Raw genomic sequence first — 8573 nt, 5'->3', positions numbered from 1 at the left:
GTAATACTAGCAATGAAAGAATCAAACGTTTTCTTGTTTTATGGCATCTTTATCGTCGGCCGAAATAATCAAGCGTTTTGGGAACGCCCTGTACGTGAGTTAAATGGTAAAAACATACGGTAAAACCAGTCTGCTGCACATAAAGATGCAACATGCATACATAATTGTCAAAGCAAGGATCGTAGGTTAAAATATATCAAGTATATTTAGGATAGAAGCGTAAGGAAACAACAGAAATATGCAAATCCGTGAATAGACTAATGGACAGAAATTCAAACAAGTCCTAGCGAAATATAATATGTATTCTTCTTCTTCTTCTTCATTGGCACAACCACCGATGTCGGTCAAGGCCTGCCTGTACACACTTAGTGAAGTGAGCTTGGCTTTCTGTGACTTAGGCCCGGGTCTATGGAAAATGTTGCGGGAACATTTGCTGCCTAATCGTATGGATGAACTGTCAAACTCATGTTGCGGGAACAGTTTTGTTGCACCAAAACAGAAAAAAATTAATTTCAACTTAATTTTAAAATGTTTTTGTGAGCAAATTTGAGCAAAGTTTTCGAAATAAATTGGAAAATCCAAAAATGTTGCCATTGAACAAGTGTTTCCGCAGCATGTTCATAGACCCAGGCCTTATTGTTACCATAGCAGGAAAGTCAGTCCTACGTATGGAGGCACGGTCTATTCGGGACTTGAACCCATGCCGGGCATCATGTTAGGTCGTACGAGTTGACGACTGTACCACCAGACGGCCCAAGTAAGTAAATATGTTATGAAATTTTGTAGCGACATAGCTCAAAGGGTGTTCTCAACGATGGGTGATTTTTTCCGGTGAGTGGTCTAGGGAACTGTCCGGGATGCCGCAGTCAGATAATAGGTTAAAATATGAGGTGTCCGACTTCAGGTAGCCGTCACTGTATAATTTTCTCTACTGTTCTCTTTAAGGAACAAGAGGCTTCAACTAAAACCACGGATGTGACAGATTATGAGATCAGCACAGTATTATGATATCTGTCGGGTACAATTTATTCCTACCGTTGATGCTGTTTCTACAGCGGATTAAAATTACAGAAATTTATATATATATAATAGCCATCACAAGGAACGAACGCCGTTTCTTGATCTGAAACATTTAATTTTATCAGATCAAACAGATGCGTGTTGTGGATCAACGACGTTTGAGCAATTTTGATCTCAGTGTAAGCTTCTGCTGGAAAATGGACAAAAGTTGGCACTAACTAACGTAGGAATACTAAGCTGCATCACTCAACACACTAAACGACGTGGGAAGAGGGGAGGCAACCGTACTGTGTCTTCCCAAATATAAGTAAATAATAATTGTGTTCAAAAACTGTTTAGACAATTATTAAACACTTGCATATCAGATCTTGTTTTCAATCCAGTTTTATTACAAATCACGGTAATACTTTTTTGTGTAACCTATACATTTTATTTGTGAAAAAAATTCCTGCATTATTGAGACGTATTCGTATATCCTGTAGATAGTGGTCGTATTTTATTCAAACTCAAAACTATTCTGTCTATGTTCTCTAAAAATGACATTGTCTAAAGATAACATATTCAACTCTTTATCCTTCCGTATTTCCTGTTCTGTTAACTGATGTTGGCTATGAAAGGCTTTTGATAATCAAAGGAATCTTTTTTGACGAATTCTAAACTCAAAGCGCAACTATTTCAACATTTCCCGAAGTCCAACATGTTGACTAAAGATAGTTGAAGTTATTAGGCATCGATCATAGCCGGTGATAGCAATACTGCGTGGCCATTCTTCGTGGCTGTTGAGAATAATATGCCGGCGGAAGGCTCCGCTAGAGGTATTACTCCATTTTGAGCTCATGGGACACAGCAGAAATTTCAGTCAGTCAGTTGGTCTGTCGAATAAAAGGATGAACAGAAATAAAATTAGATAATTGAATTTCAGTTAAATTATTAATCTAAACTATTTAACAATAGCTGTACCTTATAGTGAACAAGTCCAACGAACAAAGTTCATCCAAAACTGTCTCTACAACCATGATAAGTACCCAATAAGTCATTCTTTAAATACCTGTGATGTGAGCATTAGTTTGCTGTTTCGAAAAAAACCATCATCATTCCCCTTCCGCTTACAATATGATGCTGGGTGATGTTCATGTATGTATTATTACTACTTCGTCATCGTTTCTGAAGCAAAGCCAGGATTTCGTTTTCGAATTCAATTGGCTTGTTATTCTGCTACAAAATGACTCGAGTTCATCGCAGCTTAGCAACTGTCCAACTACTTTCGACCGATTCATTCATAACATTCGATGCACCATATCCACCACCACCGATGTTGGCGCAATTGTAGTTGACATTCATGTTCTTTGTTCTCTATTTTTCTTCTTCTTCCTCCATTTGGGGTAGCGTCCTACCAGCATGTCCGCGGATTATCAAGGTTATACAGCTACCACTTAGTCGAATAGCTGGTCTTTGCCACCGGGGAACGGTCCATTCTAGGCTTGAACCCATCACGAGCATGCCATTGAGTTGTACGAATTGAAGATTGGCTCACGGGACCGTCCCTACAGTGTTATATATGTCTCTATTGTATATGACTCTAATGTTATGTTTCACATATAAAACATGGTTGGAATCAATAGAGAAATCTGTGAATAGAAAAGAAAATGGCCGTTAAACTGATATTCTTAATAGCAGAGTTCGTGAAGAGCAAAAGCTTACCAGTTGGGAAACCTAGCACAATTCCGGGAGATCGATGATGGATTTTCTCTGCTCAAAATGTGTACGGTTGTTATTTCAACAAGTTTCTATCAGACCTTTCTGCTGCGAACTGTATGACCGGCAACATGATCTTTCATACTTAATTATTTTCTAATCTTCAATATTGATTTACAAACTTCTTGTTTAAACCGAAAGGCTCTCGGTTCTATTATCTCGGTTATTCTATTAGGCTAATTGAATGTTCTATTATCACGTTACTATTTTCCCTATACTTTACATGATTTTTGAAACTCTATCAGTCTTTATGGACAACAGTTCATGTGGCTCGTGCAACTTACTTTCATATTCGCTTAGTTATGTGTTGGTTTTGATGTATGCTAGAACTTTTATAAAAAGTAAATGAGGTATAATCTGGTACTTGATGGCACTTAATGTCTGATAGGAAAATACTCCTAAATCATAATCAACTTGCGATGAATTTAAATTTACGAGAACAACGGAATAGACAAAGACTGCATTACGAGAACAACGCCAATCATCTATACATCGTCATTTGATGATTTTAATATTTTAACATTGATGTAAATTTGCACGGAATGATTTGTAAAATATAGTATAACTATTTTTACATAGTATTGTACTTTCTGTGTCAAACATTAACTCACATGTGAAACCTAATTAATAATTTTCTTTTCGTCCTCTACTCCTGCCAATCTTCTTTTTTTGTATTTTTTATAATTGTGTTATATTTTTAGAACTCAAACTGAGTATAACTCCAGGTATAAGGTGAACACCAACCTTTTTCCCAGTTACTGGAATACAGTTTCCATGTCCACAGTACCAGTAACGAAAACAAGCACTGCAACACAAAACACTGTTCCTCTTTTAGACGCTTGGAAATCTCTCCTAACTAAATCCTCCTGATTGGGCCAATAGTACCAGATCCAAGCCACCAGTACCGATACCCACCTCAGAGCAAACTCTAGGGCCTTAGGGTAGCATTCTCAATCCCGGACTCCGAGATTCCCAGTCTCGTTCCGGGCTTAAGATCATCCCACAGTCCCCTCCTCCAGGACGCTTGGACGTCCCCCACCACAGTTGAGCGCTTGTGATTGGGCCAATAGTACCGGTTCCAAGCTACCAGTACCGATGCCCACCTCACAGCATTCTCTGGGGCTCTTGGGCAGCCCCCTTCCTACTCGTGTTACGATCCAGGAACAAAGCACTGGTCCCAAACATCCAATACCGATACTGATCCAACTATCTACGGGACATTTGTGATCAAACCTTTCTCGAGCCCGTACTCAGAGATTCCCAGTCTCGTTCCGGGCTCAAGATCGTCCACAGTCCCCTCCAGGACGCTTGGACGTCCCCCACCACAGTTGAGCGCTTGCGATTGGGCCAATAGTACCGGTTCCAAGCTACTAGTACCGATGCCCACCTCACAGCATTCTCTGGGGCTCTTGGGCAGCACCCTTCCTACTCGTGTTACGATCCAGGAACAAAGCACTGGTCCCAAACATCCAATACCGATACCTGGTCCAACTATCTACGGGACATTGTGATCAAACCTTTCTCGAGCCCGTACTCAGAGATTCCCAGTCTCGTTCCGGGCTCAAGATCGTCCCACAGTCCCCTCCAGGACGCTTGGACGTCCCCCACCACAGTTGAGCGCTTGTGATTGGGCAATAGTACCGGTTCCAAGCTACCAGTACCGATGCCCACCTCACAGCATTCTCTGGGGCTCTTGGGCAGCCCTTCCTACTCGTGTTACGATCCAGGAACAAAGCACTGGTCCCAAACATCCAATACCGATACCTGGTCTAACTATCTACGGGACATTTGTGATCAAACCTTTCTCGAGCCCGTACTCAGAGATTCCCAGTCTCGTTCCGGGCTCAAGATCATCCCACAGTCCCTCCAGACGCTTGGACGTCCCCCACCACAGTTGAGCGCTTGTGATTGGGCCAATAGTACGGTTCCAAGCTACCAGTACCGATTCCCACCTCACAGCATTCTCTGGGGCTCTTGGGCAGCCCTCTTCCTACTCGTGTTACGATCCAGGAACAAAGCACTGGTCCCAAACATCCAATACCGATACCTGGTCCAACTATCTACGGACATTTGTGATCAAACCTTTCTCGAGCCCGTACTCGAGATTCCCAGTCTCGTTCCGGGCTCAAGATCGTCCACAGTCCCTCCAGACGCTTGGACGTCCCCCACCACAGTTGAGCGCTTGTGATTGGGCCAATAGTACCGGTTCCAAGCTACCAGTACCGATCCCACCTCACAGCATTCTCTGGGGCTCTTGGGCAGCCCCCTTCCTACTCGTGTTACGATCCAGGAACAAAGCACTGGTCCCAAACATCCAATACCGATACCTGGTCCAACTATCTACGGGACATTTGTGATCAAACCTTTCTCGAGCCCGTACTCGAGATTCCCAGTCTCGTTCCGGGCTCAAGATCGTCCCACAGTCCCCTCCAGGACGCTTGGACGTCCCCCACCACAGTTGAGCGCTTGTGATTGGGCCAATAGTACCGGTTCCAAGCTACCAGTACCGATGCCCACCTCACAGCATTCTCTGGGGCTCTTGGGCAGCCCCTTCCTACTCGTGTTACGATCCAGGAACAAAGCACTGGTCCCAAACATCCAATACCGATACCTGGTCTAACTATCTACGGGACATTTGTGATCAAACCTTTCTCGAGCCCGTACTCGAGATTCCCAGTCTCGTTCCGGGCTCAAGATCGTCCCACAGTCCCCTCCAGGACGCTTGGACGTCCCCCACCACAGTTGAGCGCTTGTGATTGGGCCAATAGTACCGGTTCCAAGCTACCAGTACCGATGCCCACCTCACAGCATTCTCTGGGGCTCTTGGGCAGCCCCCTTCCTCTCGTGTTACGATCCAGGAACAAAGCACTGGTCCCAAACATCCAATACCGATACCTGGTCTAACTATCTACGGGATATTTGTGATCAAACCTTTCTCGAGCCCGTACTCGAGATTCCCAGTCTCGTTCCGGGCTCAAGATCATCCCACAGTCCCCTCCAGGACGCTTGGACGTCCCCCACCACAGTTGAGCGCTTGTGATTGGGCCAATAGTACCGGTTCCAAGCTACCAGTACCGATGCCCACCTCACAGCATTCTCTGGGGCTCTTGGGCAGCCCCTTCCTACTCGTGTTACGATCCAGGAACAAAGCACTGGTCCCAAACATCCAATACCGATACCTGGTCCAACTATCTACGGGATATTTGTGATCAAACCTTTCTCGAGCCCGTACTTCGAGATTCCCAGTCTCGTTCCGGGCTCAAGATCATCCCACAGTCCCCTCCAGGACGCTTGGACGTCCCCCACCACAGTTGAGCGCTTGTGATTGGGCCAATAGTACCGGTTCCAAGCTACCAGTACCGATGCCCACCTCACAGCATTCTCTGGGGCTCTTGGGCAGCCCCCTTCCTACTCGTGTTACGATCCAGGAACAAAGCACTGGTCCCAAACATCCAATACCGATACCTGGTCTAACTATCTACGGGACATTTGTGATCAAACCTTTCTCGAGCCCGTACTCGAGATTCCCAGTCTCGTTCCGGGCTCAAGATCGTCCCACAGTCCCCTCCAGGACGCTTGGACGTCCCCCACCACAGTTGAGCGCTTGTGATTGGGCCAATAGTACCGGTTCCAAGCTACCAGTACCGATGCCCACCTCACAGCATTCTCTGGGGCTCTTGGGCAGCCCTCTTCCTACTCGTGTTACGATCCAGGAACAAAGCACTGGTCCCAAACATCCAATACCGATACCTGGTCTAACTATCTACGGGACATTTGTGATCAAACCTTTCTCGAGCCCGTACTTCGAGATTCCCAGTCTCGTTCCGGGCTCAAGATCATCCCACAGTCCCCTCCAGGACGCTTGGACGTCCCCCACCACAGTTGAGCGCTTGTGATTGGGCCAATAGTACCGGTTCCAAGCTACCAGTACCGATGCCCACCTCACAGCATTCTCTGGGGCTCTTGGGCAGCCCTCTTCCTTCTCGTGTTACGATCCAGGAACAAGGCACTGACCCCAAACATCCAATACCGATACCTGGTCTAACTATCTACGGGACATTTGTGATCAAACCTTTCTCGAGCCCGTACTCAGAGATTCCCAGTCTCGTTCCGGGCTCAAGATCATCCCACAGTCCCCTCCAGGACGCTTGGACGTCCCCCACCACAGTTGAGCGCTTGTGATTGGGCCAATAGTACCGGTTCCAAGCTACCAGTACCGATGCCCACCTCACAGCATTCTCTGGGGCTCTTGGGCAGCCCCTTCCTACTCGTGTTACGATCCAGGAACAAGGCACTGGCCCCAAACATCCAATACCGATACCTGGTCAACTATCTACGGGACATTTGTGATCAAACCTTTCTCGAGCCCGTACTCAGAGATTCCCAGTCTCGTTCCGGGCTCAAGATCATCCCACAGTCCCCTCCAGGACGCTTGGACGTCCCCCACCACAGTTGAGCGCTTGTGATTGGGCCAATAGTACCGGTTCCAAGCTACCAGTACCGATGCCCACCTCACAGCATTCTCTGGGGCTCTTGGGCAGCCCCCTTCCTACTCGTGTTACGATCCAGGAACAAAGCACTGGTCCCAAACATCCAATACCGATACCTGGTCCAACTATCTACGGGACATTTGTGATCAAACCTTTCTCGAGCCCGTACTTCGAGATTCCCAGTCTCGTTCCGGGCTCAAGATCGTCCCACAGTCCCCTCCAGGACGCTTGGACGTCCCCCACCACAGTTGAGCGCTTGTGATTGGGCCAATAGTACCGGTTCCAAGCTACCAGTACCGATGCCCACCTCACAGCATTCTCTGGGGCTCTTGGGCAGCCCTCTTCCTACTCGTGTTACGATCCAGGAACAAAGCACTGGTCCCAAACATCCAATACCGATACCTGGTCCAACTATCTACGGGACATTTGTGATCAAACCTTTCTCGAGCCCGTACTCAGAGATTCCCAGTCTCGTTCCGGGCTCAAGATCATCCCACAGTCCCCTCCAGGACGCTTGGACGTCCCCCACCACAGTTGAGCGCTTGTGATTGGGCCAATAGTACCGGTTCCAAGCTACCAGTACCGATGCCCACCTCACAGCATTCTCTGGGGCTCTTGGGCAGCCCTCTTCCTACTCGTGTTACGATCCAGGAACAAGCACTGGTCCCAAACATCCAATACCGATACCTGGTCCAACTATCTACGGGACATTTGTGATCAAACCTTTCTCGAGCCCGTACTCGAGATTCCCAGTCTCGTTCCGGGCTCAAGATCGTCCCACAGTCCCCTCCAGGACGCTTGGACGTCCCCCACCACAGTTGAGCGCTTGTGATTGGGCCAATAGTACCGGTTCCAAGCTACCAGTACCGATGCCCACCTCACAGCATTCTCTGGGGCTCTTGGGCAGCCCTCTTCCTACTCGTGTTACGATCCAGGAACAAAGCACTGGTCCCAAACATCCAATACCGATACCTGGTCCAACTATCTACGGGACATTTGTGATCAAACCTTTCTCGAGCCCGTACTCCGAGATTCCCAGTCTCGTTCCGGGCTCAAGATCGTCCCACAGTCCCCTCCAGGACGCTTGGACGTCCCCCACCACAGTTGAGCGCTTGTGATTGGGCCAATAGTACCGGTTCCAAGCTACCAGTACCGATGCCCACCTCACAGCATTCTCTGGGGCTCTTGGGCAGCCCCCTTCCTACTCGTGTTACGATCCAGGAACAAAGCACTGGTCCCAAACATCCAATACCGATACCTGGTCCAACTATCTACGGGACATTTGTGATCAAACCTTTCTCGAGCCCG

The 8573-nt window shown here is 47.2% G+C and overlaps 1 long non-coding RNA gene across 1 annotated transcript; it reads right to left on the bottom strand.

Annotated features, from left to right (window-relative positions):
• Window positions 1-1706: 1706 nt before the first annotated feature.
• LOC121602821 lies at window positions 1707-3259 on the bottom strand. The gene is made up of 3 exons (XR_006006511.1): window positions 2722-3259; window positions 1981-2648; window positions 1707-1892 (listed from the first exon to the last, which is right to left on the bottom strand). It is a non-coding gene; the product is annotated as an uncharacterized LOC121602821 (long non-coding RNA).
• Window positions 3260-8573: the final 5314 nt, after the last annotated feature.

Source organism: Anopheles merus, unplaced genomic scaffold, assembly GCF_017562075.2.
Source record: "Anopheles merus strain MAF unplaced genomic scaffold, AmerM5.1 LNR4000641, whole genome shotgun sequence".
Classification (NCBI taxonomy): Eukaryota; Metazoa; Arthropoda; class Insecta; order Diptera; family Culicidae; genus Anopheles; species Anopheles merus.
This window is presented reverse-complemented; position numbering and strand designations above follow the sequence as displayed.